The sequence below is a fragment of the Prosopis cineraria genome, unplaced genomic scaffold (assembly GCF_029017545.1).
Source record: "Prosopis cineraria cultivar Desert tree isolate PC_DT_omini unplaced genomic scaffold, ASM2901754v1 PC1, whole genome shotgun sequence".
NCBI lineage: Eukaryota > Viridiplantae > Streptophyta > Magnoliopsida > Fabales > Fabaceae > Prosopis > Prosopis cineraria.
Window position 1 is genome coordinate 25004706 of NW_026555332.1, and position 25209 is coordinate 25029914.

General features: G+C 30.5%; 1 non-coding gene across 1 annotated transcript; it reads right to left on the reverse strand.

Moving 5' to 3' along the window:
* Positions 1 to 1653: 1653 nt before the first annotated feature.
* On the reverse strand, positions 1654 to 1755 carry LOC129296618 (U6 spliceosomal RNA). Its single transcript, XR_008589847.1, has one exon. It is a non-coding gene; the product is annotated as a U6 spliceosomal RNA (small nuclear RNA).
* Positions 1756 to 25209: the final 23454 nt, after the last annotated feature.

A 25209-nucleotide genomic window follows, 5' to 3' on the forward strand; every position in this document is an offset into this window, starting at 1 on the left:
TTGAATGGTCAGTGTTATGCCATAATCCCTGGCAAGGGGGTTGAATTTTCGTCCACAAGGAGAAAATTCACAAAATAATAATAAAGAGTTAAATAATAATTTGACTCCCACACTGTAAATTTAATAATATTTGTGGCTTTAAACTTTTCTTCCGGTGTAATATTTTTATAATATATTTTAACTTTTTAAAATGGTACAATATAACCTATATTTTTACCAAATTAAATGTTGACTTTAAATGTTAGTTGGTCAAAAAATTATAAAAAATATCTAAAAAATTACATAAAAAAACACATGTTCTTTTCTTGTAATTTTTGAATTCTTATTTATAATTTTTAGTTTTTTTTATAATTTTTTATTACTTGTATATATTTATGAGATTATTTTCTATAATTTTTTTAGTCAAAATAAACTTTCTTTAAGTAAAAGTCATATTACATCATTGTAAAAAGTTGAAAAAAAAAAAAAACATTACTCCAAAAGCAAGTTTGGGATCCCAAAAACTTATATGAATTTATAGTTTAGAAATTAATTTTTAATTTAACCCTAATAATAATAATAATAAGTATTTACTTTTTCCTCAAGTATCATGGACTGATCAACTTCACAGAGTTTCCTCTAAAAAAGCATGAACACGGTTATCTGATTACGACGGTCCTGTGCTGAATAGTTAAGTTTTCATGAAAAGATTTTTTCAGAAACAACACCACAAAGGAAATGACATTTTGTTTTTTAACAGCACGATCTTGATCCAATGACTATGATTGCCCACCATCCTTTGTATTGTTAATGTCTACTCGTGTGCTTCACAAAAATCCTTGGAAAATCAACATCGAATTTTTTTGCGAATAGTTTAATTTACTTAAGGATGGATTTTTCTTAAACAAATTGAAAACTTATGGAACATTAATAAGGAGCAATAATATCATCAAGAATAGGGAGAAAAAAAATTCTTCTCATAGCCCAGTGTTTTTTCAGGCATCCAATTATGGCAAATCGAGTGGTCAGAAATAAATAAGATCACATGTGTTAATTATATGAGTATCAATTAACCACTACTATAATCGATGTCATCGAATGGTTCTTTGACCGTGCAAATTTTCGTAATCGGTGATGCAAAAATGGAAAAGAAAGTAATCATTTTGAAAATCAAAGAGCATCCGGGCTTGATTGGTGAAAGGTTTTGCATCGAGGCTAAATTCCAGATAATCCAATCATATTATTTTGGTTGATGTGATTAACAGAAAGCTATGTATTTATCTCTTTCTCCTTTAAAGTTAATCTCTCGTCCCATGTCATATTATTGGACAAGAAACGATGGAGATTATTAATTTCAAAATTAAAGTTCCTTAACTTCTTTCTCTTAAAGATTCCAAAAAAAAAAAAACAAATTGCTTCTAATTGCGAATTAATTTCTTCTTTGCAAGTATTAGCCAAAAAATAAACTTGTTTGCAACTATATATGAGAATTCGTGATGAATGCTTATGTAATTAAAATGTTTATTTCTAAATCCGTCTAATATGTAATCCTCCTAAATCTATTCATAAATCACTTCAACATTTTCATCAAAATTAAAAAAAATTAAATTTCATTAATTTTATTTAAAAATTCAATAAATTTTTAACTTTATCTTTATTAAATATCCTTATTCTAAAAATATAATATTCTCAATTTGTGCGTATCATCCTTGCTAGGGCACTATGCCAATTTTCTCTATATAATTCCAATTTTATCAGATGTCTCTGAGAGGATAAATAAAATATTTTAACATTTAATAATCTTTCTAATATTAAATAGATGTAAAAGAATAAAAATAAATATAATAATTATTAAAGTATCCTTAGAAGAATAGTAGTTATTAGTTAATTGAAACCTTCTTGGATATGGACATTTTATCGTTGCTTGGCTTGTTTTGAAAATAAAGAAGAATATACAAAGAATTAACACTCTAAAACGGATGTGTGTGTGTGTGTAAATATTGGCGTTTGATGTAAAATTTGTATAAATTAAAAAAACAACCGTAGCCTTCTTAAGTAATTAACGCGATTATGGCTGATCTCAAATTCTATTCATTGGACCTACATTTCATTTTACTTTATAATACAAAATTTATATAAAATGGTATTGTTAATAAATTAAAAATAATAATAAAATTTTTAGTCCCATAAATTTATCTTATTTATCAATTAATCTCAAAATTTTATTTTTTCTAATTCAATCTTTTATAATTTTTTAAGTTATTATGTTAATCTTTTAAATTTTAAAATATAAATTAATTTTTTATTTTAATTGATAAAAATTAAAGTAATAGGATTAAAAATTTTATTATTTTAATTATAAATTATTTGTTCAGTCCATGGTGCTAGTATGACGCAAACAATCCGAGCTTTTGAGAGATGTCTGACTTTGAAACCCTAAAAGAAGGAGCGTTGAAAAAGTCAGAAGCAGAAGAGAGAGGGAGGGAGGGAGTATGGTTTCGTAGGATTTACAGTGTGTCAGAGGATGAAACTGTCAGAAGCTTCAGAGTTGAACTTGAAACATCACAAAGCACAGCAGCATGCGAGAGAGAGAGAGAGAGCCAAGTTCTGATTTCTTTTACAAAACTCCATTTATGTTAATATCCACCTTAATGCCTGCGGCCGGCCAATTCATTTTTTCACGGCACGACATAAATGTGCATTGAAACCAAGACTCATGCCATAAGGTCAGGAATAAAGGTCAGTCCACGTGAGTGGCGCGTTTAAATTTAGTTTTAATAAAAAATTGAATTAAAAAATGTACTTTCTTAGGGAAATTGGGCAAGGCTCAGGGCGCTTAAGTTTGAGATGCTTGTTTAGATTTGTTTTTGTTTTACATTTAAAAAATAAAATATTTTTAATTTTAAAATTAAATTTAAACTTTAAAATATATATTTATAATTTAAGGCTTCACATAAGCAAGTCAAGCTGCGCATCACCCTTACCCAATGTACAGTTTGGGCCAACCCGATGCCCAATTATTCGGGTTGAGTTTGGCACAAGTGATTCGAAAATATTTTTACAAGTATTTTTAAAAAAAATATATAAAAAGTTTTCTTTGAAAAAACATCATCATCATCATCAATATATTTTTTTATAAAATTAATATTAAAATCAAAAGAATTTTTTTAATTTCAAATCAACAATAATTGTATACCATTTTTACATAATGATAAACTAAAAATAAATTTTAAATTTTGAAAGAGATTTAAAAAATTATAATGATGAAAATATCTAAAAGATCATAAAAATAATATAATTTATAATAACTTTTAAAAAATCATATAATAAAATAAATATTATTCACAAAAAATTAAAAAATAAAAAATTTTACCCCTGTCTAGTGCTCAGCTTGAAGCACGACCCTATGTGCCTGAATATCTCAAGCAGGGATGGGCTGATCGGCATTCGAGCATAATGCATAGTTCTAGTTTATATTTTAAAAGTAAAATTTTTATTATTTATTTTTAATTTTTAAATATTACAATTTGTATTTTAAAAAATATAAAATATTACAATTAAAAATTTTAATTTTAGAAATGCAAAAAATAAAAAATATAATTAACCTTTCAAGCCCGGTCTTTAAGTCTTCTTAAATAAGAGTTGAACTTTAACAAATGATCAATTTTGCAGTCATTGAGCTTATGACTTGAGATCATATGGGCTTGTTTATTTCTAAACTCTAATTCACATCCTTGGTAATTATAGGGTGTAGATTTTTTTTGTTAAATTCCATCAATATCTTAGAAAATCTGACGTACTGTCACCTTCTGCTCAAATTAATCTGAATCTCTATGTAAAACTGTTATTATCAAGATCTAATGAGTATTTTGAGAATATTTTTAACATATTTATTTAATGTAATTATAGTACATTCCAAGATTCAAATTTAAAATTTTTAGGCAAGCTGATTTAATTCTTTGGATCGGAAAAACAGGAATCCATAGCCTGGCTGACATCAAGACGTAATTTATTGGATTTTGTACGGTTTTGTTCATATAGCTTTTTTTCCCCCAAAAAAAAATGTGCATTGAATTCAACCCTAATAACTGGTTTAGTAACTTTTTGTTTTCCCTAAACACTATTAACAATTTTACCTAAATTAAAGAAGTTAGTTTAATTTAGTTATTTATTATAAATTTTTAAAATTACAGTTAATAGTGATTAAATCAAGTGAAAATATATCTTAACTTTTTTGCTATTCATTCTGTGATAGATTAATTTTTTTTAATTTATAGACTTTTTCTGTTTAAAAATGTAAGGTATTTTTTGAGGAGTTGAATATTAAAAAATATAAGGTATTTTTAATCTTTCGAGATGTAATCATTGTCTTTTTTTTTAAAAGTGCTCTTATTAATAATGATTTTATATTTATTATAAGGTGTTTAATAGAGTAAATATGAAAAAATAGGGTTAGTTTGAAAGTAGATAATTATTTTATTAAAATAAAATTTAATTAAAAATGCTTTATATTTTTGAACGGAGGAGTAACAGTTTTGCCAAGCTTGCTGTGGCTCATCAGTTTTTGTCCTCCTCCAACATATGAAAGAAAAAAGTTCAGCACTTCAGGAGTAAATTGGTAAACTTGCTGTACAATACGAATAATAAAATTTTGTCTTTGAATATTTTTATTATCTATATTTTTAGAAAATTACGATAAGTTTAAATTTGTATTAAAATTATTTATATTCATGTTTGACTCAAGTTTGAAATGGTTGGAGCAATTTATCACACATTTGAACATTAACATTAAAATAATTTGTTAGAAATGTGTTTTTATTGTGGTCAGAAATCTGTTTTTAATTAAATATTTTTAATATGATTTGAAATTAATTTGTTGTAATTATATAGGTCCCAAATAAAAAAAAATGGTTGATCACATTTTCTAACTATTTGTGTACACAAAAGCTTGATATGTAAATATAGGAGTTTAATCTATAAATATGACTAAGAAAATAATTAATTTCCATATTTGATACCTATTTATAATTAGGATAAAAGAGAAAATTAGCTTTTAAATTATAAGTTTAAAAGCATTTGAAATCCTAAACTCATTTTGATATAATATTCTTCTTTAACTTTTAAAAATGATACAATTTAGCCATGCCATTAAGAAAAGTTAACTTTAATAATTAGTTACAAAAAAATGACACAAAATGATCTCAAAAATTACACAAAAGGACCAATAAAAATTTCTTAATCATTTTTTGAAATTTTTATCAGTCCTTATTTGTAATTTTTGGATTATTTACTATAATTTTTTTATTCTGTTTTTAGTAATTTTTGAACTTTTTTCTTTTATTTTTCATCAACTAATAATCAAAATTAATTTTTGTTAATGGTAGATAGTAGAATGTACTATTTTTAAAAGTTGAAAAAAATTATTATATAAAAAATGAGTTTATGATCGCAAACGTTCCTAAACATATAATTTAAGAGTCAATTTGTTCATTTATGCTTTATAATTATCCCAAAACGTTAATAATGCTAGAGAAATTGTTCAGCCTTAAATTCAATAATGATTAAATATAAATTAGTTAGTGAGCTATCGTTAAAACCATACTTTGGAAAGGCACTCAACCACACTCGTGCATTTTGTTGTATACGGAGTGGTGGCTTGGCTCTATGCAATTTCTTGCTCGGTTGGTTCCTCCGCCACATCTTACTATTTTATATTTTGTGTCCCACACGAGACAGTGAGAGAGGGAGTGAGACACTTCACTGTTTTCCTCCAATGGCGGTGCTCTCCATGTGCCTTTTCTTTTTCATCATTTTCTTCCTTCTCATTTTTCTTTTTTATTCACAGCTCCAACATCATCAAGGAAAAAAAAACAAAAAGAATGACAATTAAGAACTTTTTAAAAACATTAATCTTAATTATGGATTGTAAAATTTTAAAATTTTAGTCAAGGACCATGGTCCTTAATTGTGATAAAAAAAATGTAGTTTGTGAGGTGTAATTCATTATTGCCACTTGAAAATTCGCTAACCCAACTTGAGAAAATTGTAATGTATATTGTGAAAATATGAAGCTCCATTTAAAAATTAATTGTTTAACAAAAAGCGCCACTTGAGAATTCACTAACTTAATTTGAAAAAATTTCTAACGTATATTGTGAAAACATGAAACTTTACTTGGAATCAATTGTTTAATAAAAAACATCAATTTGGATAAGTTACTTTTTATTAATAATTCTCAAGTAGGGTTTCATTTTTTCACAATATACATTAAAAATTTTCTTAAGTCTAGTTAATGAATTCCCGAGTGACGCTTTTTTGTTAAACATTCCATTTTCAAGTGGGGTTTTATGTTTTCACAATATATGTTAGTAATTTTTTCAAATTGGGTTAGTGAATTCTCAAGTCGCGTTAGTGAATCCCACCGTACAAATTACATTTTTTTATCACAATTAAAGACCATAATCCTTAATTGAGATTTTAAAATTTCACGATCCATAATTGAGATTAATGTTCTTAAAAGGTCCTTAATTTTCATTCTCCCAAAAAATATTAGGGCAGATGGTAGCTTGGGATTTTTTTATTAAAATAATAGCAGACATATTCTCAAAAGAAAATTGAATATACCAATTAAAGGCAAAGGTTTTTTTATTGACCATAAAAAATCGCTGTAGACCAAAATGAATTTTTTAGTGAAAGAATAAATTCATTACTCAAAAAAAAAAAAAGCAGTTCTAAATTTACAGATGGATTATCCAAGCTGCAAGAAAAGCCTTAATACAATATAAACAATAAATGTTAAACTATTCAAACGTTTCTTCAAAGTATACTTGATTAGAAAACTAATGAACTTTACTAAAATTTGGAAGCTTAAATGTAGAAATTATAATTCTTTTTTGTAATCGATGGAGGTTCAATGGAACAATATATGAAACAAAAATTATACACTACGTGGGCATTTCTTTGTTTGTATGTAATTAATAAGAATGTAAGTTTTTAAAAAATATGTATAAATATTTAATATTACAACTATTTTAAATTTTGAACACTTTAATAGTGTTTTTATAGTTTATATACCATTTTATTAAATTTAGTATAAGTGTTTGGGGTAAAATATGATCGTTGCCCTAAGCCCAACTATTTTGGCTAAAAATAATAATTTTGGCCCAAGTCTATGAAGGTTTTCTAGAAAGAAAGAAGTTATGGAAAGACTTGATCAAGCATGTATCATTTTTGTAAGGAGACAAAAGTGGTGAAGCATTAGTGGCCCTAAAAATTAGAGCAAGGAGCCATGGAAAAAACTGCAAATGTGTGTCTATAAAAGGAAAGACACCACACACATACAAATTTCTTGAACTCTAAACACATATTTTCAACAATCTCTCTAAACACTTCAACAACTCAACCCAAAATCTACTTGCTTAGTGAAAAAATCTTGACTTTGCATCATCTTTTACTTTGCCTAACACGACTCCTTTTATCCGATGGCAAATTTGACATAATGCCTTAACGTCTCACGCATTCAGGAGATAGTACTAAACTTCTCCAGCTATTTGTTAAGCGTTAGCTCCTAGCATAACAACATTAATATGTTATGTAATTGCAATATTGAGAGGTTAGTTACTGTTAATTCATTAGAGTTAGTTGTAAGAGGATAGTCATTGGGATCTCATTAATGAGCCTATAAATTCTAAGTCATTTGACTTGTAATCTTATCTTTGATCAATAAGAGCATATTATTTAGAATTTCCTATGTTTCTCTAATCATCTCTAATTCTCTCTCTTCCTCTTCTTCTCTCCTATATTCCTCTTTCCTTTCTATCTACCCTTCTACCTGTATTCTATTTTTGTCACTATTACAAATTTACAACAATGGTATTAGAGCAGGCGTTCCTTGGCCTCCTTTTCTTTCCTTTTCTTGTCCGTTCTTTCCTTTATTCCACGATTCATGGTGAAGACCCGAGGCTAGAAAAAAATCCTCAAAAAGCAATGGAAGCAAGGTTGGACAGAACTGAACAATAGATTGTAAATACTAATGAGGGAGCAAGAAAATGAGGGAGCAATCGTGTTATTAGGTTGTCTAATCAGATTTAAATATTAATGAGGGAGCAAGAAGAAGGCAATGAATGGCAGTAGGCTATTACAAAATGCTTTAGGCTTTCATATGAAGCACCCATGGGTAACTTAACAAGGTTATGACAATAAGGGACTTTAGTAGACTACAACAATACCTTTGATTCTATTTCTTCCAAGCTACAATTTACGCAAGAATATTTAGTGGATGCATATATTAGAGGCTTACAAGAAGACTATGTTGGTCCAGCACATCTCTTTAAACCAAGAATGATGCAAGAACCAAGGAGTTCGGCACAAATATAGGAGATTATGTTGTAAAGGCAAGCTGAAAAGAGAGCATCTGTCAAGAATAATGTGACTATGAGTGCTAGAGCCAATACTCAACCTCTGCACCTCAAATTTGATATGGGTCAATTGGCTCAAGAAGAAGGTTTCTCTTCTCCATCGTAAAACCATGAATGCATTAACATGCAAGAATCATAAGAAGATGATAAGACTGTTGAAGAAGAAGATAGATTTGGTTTAGGAAGGTTGTCGTCTTCACTGCTGTCTTCTCTAGTTTTTCCATGACAGTTTTGTTTTTGTATTTTCGAAAAAATCTTTAATGTCTACTTCTTTTCTTGAAATATTGTGTGTTACTATTTTTTTGGGTGAGTTTTATGCTTCCACTGCTCAGAAGATCACATGGGGATGTGTCTTAAGTGCTGAAAAGTCAAAGGCACCTATCTCTTTCTTTTGGTGGGACTCATAAAGGTGGTATGAACCACTAAAACTAAGAAAAAATAAGGAGAAGGACAAAAAGGGTAGCAACATGTCTCTCATGACTGGGCAAATAGACAGGTGTTAGCATGGTAGAAGTATTACACATGTGGGTGTATAAGTTAAAGACAAAATTCCTCTATTTCAAATGGTTATTGCTTTTGTGGTCTTAGTGGGTGCCAGCTGTAAATTCGCCAAATCTAAACACTAACATCAAAATCGAGGTAATCATAGGATTACCCACAAAGATTACCAAGTTGTCACCTTTTATGAATGGAAGACAAGTTTCAACCCATTTTTCAAGAAATCCCAAGATTTCAACATTTAAAACTCTACCAAACCTTTTCATTAAGCATAAAACAAGGTTTTTAAAGTAATGTGGAAGCCTAAAAATCAAATGTAGCCCAACATTTGTGTTAAACACTAGTACAAAAATAAATTTTTACAATGATTAAAGAGGCGATGTTGTTTCAGGAAATGTAGAATGTCCCGTCTTTCTACATCGGTTATAAAGCTGATGTTGAAAATTATATGCAAAAAATTTAAAAAAACTTACCTGAAACTTTTTACATCAATGATGTAAAAAATATTATATCCTACAGCAGTTATGGTAATAAATGATATAAAAAGTATTTAATTTTTTTATTCTATATTTATTTTATCAATTTTAACCATTCCTGTGCATAAAAAATTTCAAAGCCAAATCAGACAGCTCAATTTATTAATAATTGTCTATCAAGCATTATCAACTATACAAAACTATTTAACTATTAAAAAACTAACAATTTTTTAAATTATGTCAACTATCAAAGTTAAAACTTGTCTAAAACTAACAAACTGAATAAATTATATGAAACATTTTATAAACCTCATAAATTCTTTCCAAAATAGGTTGCCCAACGTATGCAAATATCTTCAATTTTAGCTTTAGGAAATGCATTTGAATTGTCGAATATCTAAAATATGATTCATAAAATAAGCGTATTAATCAATTTCAAATAACATAATAAAATAAAAATTTTAAAAATATATTTACCTCTTTTGTAAATTCGGTCATGCCTAATGTGATGATGTTGAGCATGTGTCTCATGACATATAGACTGCACAAGTTTATTTTCACCGGTTATCTATGACTTTGTATAAGAATAAATCATAAAAAATTACTAAGAAATTTTAATAATTGAACATATTAATAAAGTATAGCATCACCTTTAGCTCGATCCACATGGGATCCTTGAGCTTATGTCCATGCTTTTGTAAGACTTCATTTTGATATGTTCTCATTGCCATATGATCAAGATCACCAAGTTAGTAAATAATATATTCAAAAAAAATTAAATTAAATAGTTTAGTAAAAATATTCTTACAAGTCTATTGTCTTCTTCATTTCTTTCCCAAGTTTGTAATGGAAGGAGCATAAAAAGATGAAAGTGTTGCTCTTAATTGAAAGAACAAATAACTACCAATGTTTCTTGCTAAATATGATACGAGTTAAAGTAAATCTACATTGAAAAAAAACTATTAATTATAAATTGATCCTTATGAGTGCACATATAGAGCCATAAAAAAGTTCGTTTTGACTTCACATATTCTCTATTGGAGGTACTCGGCCCTTAACTCTGGAGTATTACCTTTCTCTGTCATTCGACGAGGGCAAAAGAATCCAAACTTATCACCTTTGTTCGATATAAAAACATATTCTACATCGAGTGGCCTCACCCCACCTGATGTAGAAAGTCTATTTTCTACATCGGGTGAAGGGCTACCCGATGTAAAAACTGTAGAATACTTCACCATAATTAGAAAAATGCTACCGCCTTAACTTTTTACACCATTTGCCTTCCAACCAATGTAAAAGATACCCCGTAAATTTCATATTTTATACTAGTAAAAACTCAAAATTTAATTTGTACCAAAAATGTGACATGTGCCACGGTTAAGGGTTAATGCGCCACGGCTCAAATGCTTCTAAGCTGGCAGGTAAGATAAACATTTTAGTAATAGAATAATTCACTACTTCGATTAACACGCACAACTAAAAGTGAGTAAAGTTTATATACTGCAAACCATATTTTTAACATAGTTCAAGATAGTCTTTTTCATGATCAACATTCATTTCTACTCTAGCATGATCATTCTACCATCTGAGCCTCTATATCACTCTGACTGAAACCATAGGCTCTTGGGCTAAGTACACATTTATAATGACCCGAGCTCACCTTCATTAGTGGCATTACCCGACCAAAAGTGTCATATCCCACTTCTGGACTATAGTCTCCTTTTATTGCACATGAATTAGGGTGTCATTACTCCAATATCGCATCATTAATGCTAAGGAACGTTACTCTCCAATGTCATATCTAGCATGAATACTAAGGAGATAATCTTCGACACCATACTGCACTAGACACTAAGGAGATACATGCTATATGAATTTCCATTACTCCTTCTTACGGGTGAACTCCCACCCTCTAATATGATCATGCTCATATATCTTATATATAACGCATAAACGTATCACATTTCTCAACCAATCCATATAAAACTTTCACCCTTCTTATAGTTTGCAAATCATTTTGCATGCACAAAGTCACATTTTGCAACATACAAGGTTAACAAATCTCAAGTAAAAAATTAACATATCTACTCATAAACAGTTAAGCAATATAATCAAATAGTGTAAATTATTCCATTACCTCAACCTTTTGTCACAAAAAGGGTTATCGTGATTCAATATCAGCTCCACACGTTCCCACTTACAAAATAACACTCGAACCACCCTTAATCTATATAATTAAGTGATAATTATTAATTATTACTTTGATAAAACCCCAAATTCACAAGGTTTCAAGCACCCATAACTCTTAAATTTCTTATTTAACAACATCAACCCTTCATAAAAACTCTAACAATCCTATTTAGCATCCAAATATACCAAAATCATCATCTAACCATCTACATTGTCCAAAAACTTTCAAATTATATCTAAAGTTTGACCAAATCCTTAACAAAAATTTTAAATCACCATAAAGCCCATAAACTTAGGGTTAGAGCTTGATTTGACTCCACAAGACCTTAAATAAGTCAATGGGTTCATCCATTACCCAAGAACAACTGAAAACAAGCCTCAACCATACCCAAAAGTATCAAAATTCGCATAAAAAGGAGAGGGAGAAGAAAGGGAAGCTTACCCAAGGTGTAGTAAGCTTAATATGCCTCCAAGATGCCTTTAAGATCATGCCCTAACTGCCCTAAGTCTCTTCTGTCGCTCTCTCATTTTCCCTTCTTTCTTTCCTCTGGTTTTAGTTTGTTTTTACGAGTCTGATAAAGGCTGGTTTTGCATGTGCGCCAACCACCATTTAAACTTTCCTCTATGATATAGCCTATTTGAACTTCGACTTAGCCTTCTTTTAAGGCTGTCCAATGATTCAAAAATTATATTAGTCTCTTATAAATGTCATTAATCAATAATTTATCTAATTTGACCAAAATACCCTTAAAAATATTGATAAGTTCAAGATTGAAAACTTAAGATATTATACTAGTTAGATTCGAGTCCCTCATACAACAAGTGAGACAATCCTGAATCAATCATGAGACAAGGGCCACCTTCTGATTCTAATGGTCACTACTAATACCAAGTGGGTTTATCAATCTACTCCTCTCCCTTGGTGAAGTCCCACCAATGATCAAGTTATGCAAAACTTCACAATGATTATGCATTCAAATTAACAAATCACATCACATGGACCCACAAATCCATACTCACACACCCAACTTAGTCCATATGCTAAGTACCACATTTTCAAAAATTTTATAATGATTAGCCATTTATCAAGTCATTAATTACAAAGAGATAGCTTGTCAAAGGTTTCTATTTTTAAAATCATACCACAATTCATGAGTTTATCATTTTGCCAAATATTGCATCAATAGTTAAAAATTATCAACCATGCTTCACAAAAATCAATTAACATTTAACTATATAAACTAGGTTTTCCTCAATTATTTTAAATCTTTGAGAGTTCAAAGGTTTACCTCTCACAATACCAACTTCTAAAGCTTTTCACAGGCTTGGGTGGTGCCAATTTGAACCATACTAAAATCATAACAGAATAATATTATCATTATCTCATTTTTGTGAGTTTACAAATATTAATCTCCACATTCTCTATTCTATCAATCACATAATTCAATATCCATTCATATTTAATGGGTTCACTAGGTTTAATTGACTTATATCATCATTAATAAGTCCTCTAACCACTATTAATGAGTATCAAACTCAACCAACAACCTTTTTTTTGCAATTTCAAATATTAAGGACCTCTCCCAACCAATAACTTATAAAACCATTAATGTTGAGTTTAAATACTTTAAACTATTCTCATTATATTCATTTTAATTAATGGGTTTAGACGCATAACTCTTATAGACTAAAAATCAATCTCCCAATTCAAACCCTAATCCAAATCCTCATAACTATGGGAGTGGAAGGAAGAAAGAAAGCTCATTATACTTACCTTAAGTGTTGGGAAGCCTTTAACTATCCTCAAGGGTCCAATGTGCATACCCTAGCAGATCCAAGTTGTGCTCTTTGATTTCTACTTTCCTTTTCTTCTATTTTGGCACACAGACGTGAACTAATAAAGTCTGATTTTTAGCTATGGCCATGCGCTGTGGTGCGCGTAGCCTCCTGTCGTGACACAAGGCACAAAGAGGCCCAATGCACGCTTATAATGCCTCTGTGTGCCTCGATAGATTGTGCACACATCACGACATGTGGCATAAAGAATTTTTATTAACTTTTTCCTCCTCTTTTCCTTGCCTAGATGGCTTGACTTTAGTCCAGACTCACATCTTGGGCTAAAATCAAAGCCAAATACACTAATTAGAGCCCTTTGGCCACACACCTCATCAATTCACTAATCACACTCATTAAGTTAATTAATTATGCATAACTTTCTTGGATGTTAGACCAGCTATCATCTATTGTAAATATATGGGCTCAAAGGTCAAATAACGGGGGCAATATTATTTACACAAGTACATTAATGAAGGAAGTTCTTTACTAGGCTTCAATCATTCAATTACTTCCTACCTATTTAATTGTTTTGCTATGGTATAGAGGGGAATTGATTAAAATGATGTTAGTATCATGTCTAAATGAGTTTCTTTACTTTATTCAAGCATTGAACAGTAAAGTGAATAGTGGACATTGAGTGAATAGTGGACAATGAACAGTAACTTTTAGGAGTTTAGTGCTCTCTTTTCAATATGTCAGTAGAAAATACTCTCAAATTGTTGCACATGACCTTTGAGGTCAAAACTCTTTTGGGAGGGGGTATTGTTATGGAATTGTAATATTGAGAGGTTAGTTACTGTTAGTTCATTAAAGTTAGTTATAGGAAGATAGTTGTTAGGATCTCATTAAGGAGCATATAAACACTAAGTCATTTGACTTGTAATCCTACCTTTGATCAATAGGAGCGTATTATTAAGAATTCCCTATGTCTCTCTAATCATCTCTAATTCTCTCTCTTCCTCTTCTTCTCTCCTCTATTCTTCTTTCCTTTCTATCTACCCTTCTACCTCTATTCTATTTCTGTCACTATTGGAAATCCACAACATAATAGCGTGCTAGCACTTTTCCTCTTAGTTTTCCATATTTTATTTCTTGCAATTTCCTTTTTAGCATTATCAATATCATGGCTACTCTTACCATGCAATTCTTACATGTTTTTCCATCTTTATTCCTTCATTCCCTTTATTTTAAAGCACTTGTATATGGGAAAATTGTGGTGAAAAACCTCAAAAACTCATTGTTTGATTTAAAAGTCAAGTAAATTGCATCATTTGATGACACTCTCCTTTAGCACGCTTGTACAAAAAACCATCAAAAATAATTTTGGCATGCTTGGTGGGATGCATGCATGTGCACCAATGGCACCATCGCAAATCAAAAACTTTGAATATGAGGATAAATTCCCTAAACCTGATAACTCAAAAGATTGTCCTAAGTAATAGGCTCCCCAAGAGCTAGCGATTTGGAAACCAAAGTACCTAGAGATCCACTCATAGATCACCACCCAGAGAGAGACAAAGATCCATGCTCTAGCAGAGTTATGGATCAATGCACCCCCAGAATCAGAGTATTAGGCTCCCTAAGAGCTAGTTAGCAATCTAGGAATTAAAGTACTTAGAGATCTACTCATAAATTACCACCTATATAGATCCAATGATCTACATTCTAGCAAAGTCATGGATCAATGAACCCCTAACAGAATTAGCATACTAGGCTCCCTAAGAGCCAGCAATCTAGGAATGAAAATATTTAGAGATCCACTCAAGGATCACCACCCATGGAGATCTAGCAACCCGCACTCCAATAAAGCCATGGATAAATAAAACACCAATCCTAACCCTGCATTACTCAACTTTGCCTAGTGAGAATTACCTTTTCTATGCAAAATCGACTTCCTAGGCTAGTTTCATAATCATATTTCCCTTTTCTGCCTCACTGAGCACCCAATTGTACTCACTTTACTAGTAATACCATTGAGCCCTACACTCAGCACAACACACTCTTTATTGCTCTCACACATACTTGACTCTCGAAACAAAATTTTGATAAAAGACCTTAAGAACCTGCTTGATTATTTGATCAAACTCACACTTTTTTGATGACACACTCCTCTTGCATGCTTCGTACACACAAGCACACATACTCGAATGGCCGCAACACTCAGACCCCTTCCCTAAAAATCAAGCCAGCACAATTTTTGGCACGCTTGGTGGATTTGATTGTTAAGGACATTGCTGAGAAACATCCATTCTAAAGATTTTAAAGATAAAGACCACACTAGACCTTGGGATATGGAATGTGGCGATACAGGTGCAGCACGTAAAACTCACAACTTACATCCTAGGAATGAGAAGGAGGCAGGATTTCCAACTCATGAGACATCTAACTATTCAAATATAGATGAACCTATAGCTAACTTATGCATTGAGCCACTGGACATAAGGAGGATTTATGATCAGAGCCTAAAAACACATTAGAAAAGCTTTGTAAAATATTCATGTAAAAATGTGTAAAAACTTATTAATAAGTTTTTGAAAAAATTATTATCATAGCACTCAAAATTATTAGTTTTTAATTTTGGTAATAGATTTACATATTAACAATTAATTGTCCTTTGGAAGTAAAAATCTTGTTTGATGTTGACATGTTCATCTTGGCCAACTTAATAAATTTACAACTTAAAGTTTGAATATTCACAACTACAAATTCATTTTTTCACAAATCAAAGTATAGAATTTATGATTCATATATTCAGAACTAGGATTCATCATGATATCAAATTGAGATTTTTACAACTACATGCTCACCAATTCACAATTTTAGGTTCATATATTAATAAGTGAAGTGATGAACCCTATGGCACAGATGACATAGCATTAATGGCAATAAAGCTTGAGGATAGTAATCATGAGCATGGTGACAAGGAAGGAGCCCAATATTTTCAATCCAACATACCTAAAGACCCATTACAACATATTGGATGTCCAATGACAAGAGCCCGAACTAAAACCATGAAGCAAGCTTTGTTCAGTCTTATGCAAGAAGTTTAATAGCTTGGAGAGCATTGGGGCACTCCTCTCAAGCCCAAAGGAGAGCATCCATATGTATATAATGTGCTTAAGATCCAAATTCATGAAGAGTCAAGCCTAAGAGATGCAAACCTTAGCCCAATGCAAGGAAGAGAAGTTGAATGAAATTATAACTCTTGTGAGCCTTAGTGTTTTGTGGTGGCATCCTGTGTGAGAAACAGACGTGATCAAGAGCGTAATCAACTCTTATGGTGTTTTCGAAGGTTAAGGTTCCTAAAGGTAGGTGCTCTAGAGGATCTTATCCTTGATCCTTATCCCATTGTTTATTTCCTTTCTTTCTTTATTTTCATCATAAATTTTGTCCCTTTCTTTTTGTTCTTGTGTTTTTATTGTGTTAGGGTTCTGTCCCTAAACTAGTACGATTCTGCTTCCGCGTCCCCTATTAGATTAGTATCAGGGCTTTGATTGCTAGTTTTGGTTCAAATTCTTGTCCTTTCTTCTTCTTTTTCATCTTGAGTTATTTCTTTTTGTGATCATCTCTTATCTACCCCATCTACTTCTATCTTTTGGTTTTTCTCTTCTTCATCCTTGTGACTTTTTCATTTTATGAGTTTTCATTTTATTAGCCTTATAAAAAAAAAGAAAAAAACCTAGAAATTCGTGCAAAAAAAGGCAAAAAAAGTGTTAGTGTGTTGAAAAAAAAGAGAAAAAAATCCAAAAACTCAAAAAAAAATTACAAAAAAAAAAATATTGCTATAAGTTATGATTGTAGAAAATGGCTATTCTTGAACTCCAAGTCACCAAGAGGTTGCCTAAAGAGAAAAGTCAACTTAGGTGATAAAAAAGTCTTCTACATTGATCACTTTCTTATTTTTAATTTTTGGTAGCACTTTTCAAATTCTCTACTCTCTTATTTGCTATTTGTCCTACTCTCTTATTTTATTTAGTTTTCTATTTTTATCTTTGAGTATTTGACTCTTTGACTTTTATTTCTTTTTTTCTTATTTTTGTTATCACGTGTGGTTTTTCCTTTTACAAGCTTAATTTTATTTGAAAATTTTGCTTTCCTATTTGTTTCAAAATTGTAAAAAAAAAATCTTCTTTTTATCTTGTGCTTGTTTTCTAGTTTCCTTAATTTAGAAGATATTTACTTGATTGTTTCTTAGTTTCTTGATTTGTGTTTGGTTTCACTATTGAATTCTATCCACAAGCTTAGTGAGTGGTAAAAGGCAAGTGTGTTTTTCATCATTAAAAAAAAAGCCATTAATTTTTTTTTGTGAAACACGAGTAACTTTATTTATTTTGAGAGTAAACACGTGAGTTTGTGTGTGTGAGGATCCATTTTTTATCTTATATAGTTTCTAGTGCTTCTGTGAATATGAGTAACAAGGATGAATCCCTTAGTATTGATATGAACTCTGTTTTAGAACTTATCAAAACACAGTTGCAGCAGCTTCGCTTAGAACTTGATCATAGGTTCCATAAGGAGGATAAAGATGAGCCGGAGACTTCCTCTTCTAAACGAAAGAAGCATGAAACTCCCAGCAATGATGAGGAGTATGAAGAGCCCTCTTCTCTCCTTAAAGTGTGATGTTGACTTACCGGACCAAAAAGTAAAGTATCCTTCATTCAAGAATAGCAACAATCCAAAAAAATACCTTGATTGGGAAATGAAGATGGATCAAATCTTCATGACTCTTGATTTGTTTAAGTCAAGGAAGGTAAAAATTTCTTCTTTAAATTTCACTAACTATGCTATTTATTGGTGGCAAGATTTACAATACAAAAGAAGCCAACTTGGGAAAAAGGCCATTAAAACGTGGGAGAAGCTTAAAAGGTACTTGAGAAAGGCTTATGTCCCCAGCTACTACTACACAGAGTTGAATAGAAAATTGAGAATGTTTTCTCAAGGATCTATGACAGTGGAGGAGTATGTGCACAAGTTGAATATCTTAAAGTTTCATGCAAACATTCAAGAAAATGAACGTGAAGCAATGTTAATAATTATGGATGGCTTGAGGCTAGAGTTGAGAGATAAGATTGACTTGTACACTTTTATGGACAAGGAAAAGCTCATACACAAGGCTATAAAGTTGGAGCAGAGAAATAAGAACAAACGTTCTAAGTCCTCTTGGAAAGATTCAAGGCAACTTCCAAATGGAAGGATTCCAAAGCCAAAGATACATCCAAGGTTAAGGAAGAAATAAAGGCCAAGTATGAGGGTAAAACTTCTAACCCTAAACCTTCTTCTTATTCATCTAATGCTTCTCCTATTAAGTGTTTCAAATGTCATAGTGTGGGCCACATGGTGAGAGATTGTAGCAATAAAAGAGTTATGATCTTGAGAGATGATGGTGGCTATAATAGTGTGCATGAAAGTGATAAAGATCATGCTGATAATGTTGATGATGATTCTACCTCCCATGAATCAAATGATGAGCTTGAATGCAATGGTGTAGTTGACTCTATCTTGGTGGCAAGAAGAGCTCTCAATATTCAACCAAAGGAGAATGATGAACATGAGCAACGCGAGCATATTTTTCATACTAGATGCTTTATCAAAGAGAAAGTGTGTAGCATGGTAATTGATGGTGGTAGTTGCACTAACGTAGCTAGTACTTTACTTGTAGATAAATTATCTCTACCTTTAACTCCACATCCTAAGCCCTACAAATTGCAATGATTGAATAATTGTGCTGAAATTAGGGTTTCTAAGCAAATGTTTATTACTTTCTTTGTTGGGGTTTATACTTGTGATGTATTATATGATGTAGCCCCTATGCTTGCTCAGCACTTGTTATTAGGTAGGCATTGGCAGTTTGATAATAAGGCTACTCATGATGGTTTCAGAAATTGTTACAAGGTGCCTTTTAAAGGTAAGAATGTTGTATTAAATCCTCTTAGGCCCATCCAAGCCTATGAAGATCAACTAAAGATTGCTCAAGATTACAAGCAAAAGAAAGATCTCCTTGATTGTGGCATGAGTGAGAGAGAAAAGAAAGAGAGTATTACTTTACTTGAAAATCAATCAAAAAAGAGGAAAAAGAGTGGTGAGAAGGTGAGAAAAGAAGAAAATAGAATGGTGGGAGTGAAGGAAAATAGTGAAAAGAAAATATTATTATGTGGGAAAAGTGAGATTTAAGAGGCCTTGATGAGTGAGCAAGCTCTTATTGAAATTCCTAAGAATATTTATTTTTCTACTGACACTCTTGACCCCACTTTGCCTTCTAGTATTGTCTCTTTATTGCAGGATTATGGAGATCTATTCCCTAATGAGATTCCTGATGGACTTCCTCCCTTAAGAGGAATTGAGCATAGGATAGATTTCTTGCTCGGAGCTACTATTCCAAACAAGCCTGCTTATAGGGCTAACCCTGAAGTGACTAAGGAGATCTAGCATTAAGCAGAGGAATTGATGATGAAAGACTTTGTGCGTGAGAGCCTTAGCCCTTGTGCTGTCCCTGTTATCTTGGTGCCAAAAAAAGACGGATCTTGGAGGATGTGTGTTGATTGTAGAGCAATTAACAAAATCACTGTAAAGTATCGTTACCCTATCCCTAGACTTGATGATATGTTTGATGAGTTGCATGGTGCTTCTATCTTTTCTAAAATTGATCTTAGAAGTGGTTATCATCAAATTCATATGAAAGAGGGTGATAAATGGAAAACTGCCTTTAAAACTAAATTTAGATTATATGAATGGTTAGTTATGCCTTTTGGTTTGACTAATGCTCCTAGTACTTTCATGGCATTAATGAACCAAGTTTCTAGAAAGTTTATAGACAAGTTTGTTATGGTTTACTTTGATGATATTCTAATTTATAGTAAATCTTTGATTAATCATATGAATCATCTTAAAACTGTGTTTGACACCTTGAGGGAATATAAGTTATATGCTAATTTTCAAAAGTGTTTCTTTTACATAGACTTTGTTATCTTTTTGGGATTTGTTGTTGGATCACAGGGAATTCATGTGAATGAGGAGAAAGTTAAGGCTATTTGTGAATAGCCAACCCCTAAGAATGCAAGTGAAGTGAGAAGCTTCCATGGCTTAGCAAGCTTTTATAGGAGATTTGTTAGGGATTTCTCTAGCATTGCTGTCCCTCTTAATGAACTTGTTAAGAAGAATGTGACCTTTAAATAGGGTGAGATACAAGACAGGGCCTTCCAAACCCTAAAGGATAAATTGACTAATGCCCCGTTACTTGTTTTGCCTAATTTCTCTAAAGCATTTAAAATTCAATGTGATGCTTCTAGTATTGGTATAGGTGCTGTTTTAATGCAGGATTCTAAGCTCATAGCTTACTTCAGTGAAAAGCTTCATGGTGCAGCTTTGAATTATTCTACCTATGACAAAGAGCTCTATGCTCTAAAGAGGGCCTTAGAAACGTGGCAACATTATTTGTGGCCCAAGGAATTCATCATTCATTCTGATCATGAAAGTTTAAAGTTTCTCAAGTCTCAAGGTAAGTTGAATAAGAGACATGCTTGCTGGATGGAATTTATTGAGACTTTTCCTTATGTGATTAAGCATAAGCAAGGTAAAGAAAACATCATTACTGATGCCTTATCTCAAAGGTATATATTATTTTTCTATTTGCATGCTCAATTACTTGGCTTTGAGATTTTAAAAGATCTTATAAAACTGATTTTGATTTTAAAAATATTTAGAAATCTTGTGAAAATCATGGATCTAGTGATTTCTTTAGATTTGATGGATTTCTTTTTAAGAAAAATAAATTATGCATTCCTATTTGTTTTATGCATGAGTTGTTTACTAAGGAAGCGCATGGTGGTGGTTTGATGGGATACTTTGGTGTAGAGAAAACTTTGGCTATTTTTTCTGATCATTTCTTTTGGCCTGACATGCGAAAAGATGTCATATCTGTTTGTGATAAATGCATTAAATGTAGATAGGCAAAATCTAAGGTCCAACCTTATGGACTTTACTCTCCTTTACCTGTCCCCTCTCACCCTTAGGAACACATCTCTATGGATTTTGTAATTGGATTGCCTAAATCTTCTGCAGGCAAAGATTCCATATTTGTTGTTGTTGACAGATTTTCTAAGATGGCACACTTTATTGCTTGTGTTAAGACTAATGATGCTATTAACATTGCTGACTTATTCTTTAAAGAGATTGTTCGTTTGCATGGTTTACCTAAGACTATTGTGAGTGATAGGGATGTGAAGTTTCTTAGTCACTTCTGGCGTACCCTATGGCATAAATTAGGGACTAAGTTACTTTTTTCCACTACTGCCCATCCACAAACTGATGGTCAAACTGAGGTAGTTAATAGAACTATGACTACACTGCTAAGAGCAATAATTCAAAAGAATTTGAAGAATTGGGTGAATTATTTACCTCATATTGAATTTGCTTACAATAGGGCTATTTATTCTTCTACTTCTTATTCTCCATTTGAAATTGTTTATGGTTTCAATCCATTATCTTCTATTGATATTTTACCTCTGCCTTTTTTTGAGCATACTAACATTAATGGCAAGAAAAAAGCTGAGTTTGTGTAGGACTTACATGCTAAGGTTAAAGCAAACATAGAGCAAAAGAATGAGAAATATGCCAAGCAAGCTAATAAAGGCAGGAGACGTGTGATCTTTGAGCCTAGAGATTGGGTTTGGTTACATTTAAGGAAAGAAAGATTTCCTAATCAAAGGAAGTCCAAACTTCAAGCTCGAGGAGATGGACCTTTCCAAGTTTTGAAAAGAATTAATGATAATACTTACAAGATTGATTTGCCTAGCTCTTATGGCAATGTTAGTGCCATATTTAATGTTTCTGATTTATCTTTATATGATTTTGTAGATTCGAGGATGAATCCTTTCTAACTGGGAGGGAATGATGGACCCTATGGCACAAATGACATGGCATTAATGGCAACGAAGCTTGAGGTTGGTAATCATGAGTATGGTGACATGGAAGGAGCCCAATACTTTCAATCCAACGTACCTAAAGACCCATTACAACATATTGGAGGTCCAATGACAAGAGCCCGAACTAAAGCCATAAAGCAAGCCTTGTTCAGTCTTGTGCAAGAAGTTCAAGAGCTTAGAGAGCATTGGGGCACTCCTCTCAAGCCCAAAGGATGGCATCTATACGTGTATAATGTGTCTAAGATCCAAATTTATGAAGAGTCAAGCCCAAGAGATACAAACCTTAGCCCTATGCAAGGAAGAGAAGTTGAATAAAATTATTCATTTTAGAGTTTATAATTTTTGTGAGCCTTAGTGCTTTGTGGTAGCATCCCGTGTGACAAACAGACGTGATCAAGAGTGTGATCAACTCTTTTGGTGTTTTCGAAGGTTGAGGTTTCTAGAGGCAGGTGCTCTAGAGGATTTTATCCTTGATCATTATCTCGTTGTTTATTTCCTTTCTTTCTTTATTTTCGTCATAAATTTTGTCCCTTTCTTTTTATTCTTATGTTTTTATTGTGTCAGGGTTCTGTCCCTAAACTAGCACGATTTTGCTTCCGCGTCCATTATTAGTGAAATTCTTGTTTAGGGTTGACAAGTTCATTTTGATCAACTTAATAAATTTACAACTTAGGATTTTAATATTCACAAGTATAGGTTCATCTACTCATAAGTCAAAATACATAACTTATAACTTCATATATTCAAAACTAAAGTTCATCATGATAGCAAGTGTAGATTTTTACAACTAAATATTCACAAATTCACAACTTTAAATTCACATGTTAACAAAAAGTTATCCATTAATAGTAATCCTAAAGTTTTTTTTTTCTTACTAAGAGTAACTGTGTCTTTCCACCCTAAAATATATTTGCAAAAAGGACCCTTGGGCCGTAGAAAATTTTAGAATACATTGGGCCCTAATTATAATTTTTCCTCCCTTTAGGCCTCTAGATCAAATTCTCCCTGTTATTTATCTCATATTCAAAAAATATTCATGTAAATGATAAAAAAATTTCAAAAAATTTTTATTTTACAATTATTTATAATTATAAATATTCTCTTTTTAGAATGAAAAAAAATATTATTTAATAAAAAAGAAGGGAAAAATATTTGTCAAACAATTATCTTTCAATATTAAATTTGGTTGCTATCGTTTTTTTAATGCCTTTTTAACTAAGATATTACCATGATTTTGTTTGGAAAAAGGACAATAAAATCTATTTGAGTTGTATAAATAAAAATCTAATTTCTTGAAGTGTCATAATTTTGATAAATTTTCAAGAGATTTTTTTGTCAATCAATTTTAAATTAAAAAGAACATTTTACTTTTATTGACAAATTGTGTTCAATTTTTTTAATTCTTTAAATAAAAGTTGTGATTCTTCAAATAAAAATTATGAATGAGATTTGTTATTTTGAAAAATTATTTTTTAATAATAAAAATTACACGTGAAAAATTATAATTTCTTATTCAACTTTTATTATTTACAGAACAAAAGTTGTTATTTCTTAGCAAAAGTTATGATTGGGCATATTTTTCAATAACATAAATTACACTTAATAAATTATAATTTTTTGTTTAACTCTTGTGATTTACAGAATAAAAGTTATAATTTTTTAAATAAAATTTGTCATCGAGGCTTATTATTTTCAGTAAGGGTTAAATAATTTTTTTATTTTAAAATTTATTAACATAAAAGTCCCTAGAGACGTCATTAAAATAATAAAATTTAAAAAAAAAATTAAATTATCATTTATATAATTTGAAAAAATTTTATTGTCATTTTTTTATTTTTATTTATTTATTTATTTATATATTGCACAAATTTCTCTTATTAATCCACACCAAAATATTACTGAATTTCTTATACCAATTCACTTGTAAACATTGATATCAAAATAATACAGAAAAATAAAAAACATTAGGGAGAATGACAGTTAAGTTCTAAAATGTTGAATTAATGATAGTTAGGTATTCGATAAAATTTTTTATAAAATGAATTATAAATATCAATTCAAACAGTTATGAGCAGAAATTTTTGTTACAATCTAAGAGTTATATTTGATATTTAAATACTTATTTATAATTAAAACTCTTAAATTTATAATTATTTGAATTGATATTTTCAACTACTTTTTTAAATAAAATTTATTGGGGACCTAACTATTATTAATTCATTATTTTGGAACCTAACTATCATTCTTCAAAAACATTATGGCTTACCTCGTACTCTGTGTAAAGGCATAAGGTGAGCTTTTCTTATAAAGTATAGAGTTAAATAACAAATTTACTCCAAAATTATTGCTCTATGAGCATTTGAGACTTTAAACTTATTTCTGGTATAATGTTATTCCTTAATTTTTGAAAATGATATGTTATTGCCGCACCATTAATAAGTGTTAACTTTGACAAATTAATCATAAATTATATAAAAGTATATAAAAAATTATAGAAAATTACATAAAAAGGCCAATAATTTTTTTTATCATTTTCTTTAATTTTTTATCTTTGTTTTTAATTTCAGGTACTTTTTTTGGTAATTTTTGGGTCATTTTTATGCAATTTTTAGGTATTTTTCTATAAATTTTTGGTTAACTAACATTTAAAATTAACTTTTGTTAATAGTAGGGTTGATATTGCACCATTTTTAAACAATGATTGGGATCATTGTAATAAAAAGGAATTTAAAATTAAGCATCAACCTCTAATTTAGATATGAAATTGATTTTAACTCTAAAATATAAGAAGCACACATTGTCATTTTTTTAAAACAAAAAATTTAAACTGTCTAAAGTTAACTTAAATAATCTAAATTTTATCTTTATTTTGATAATTATTTTTTTAAAAAT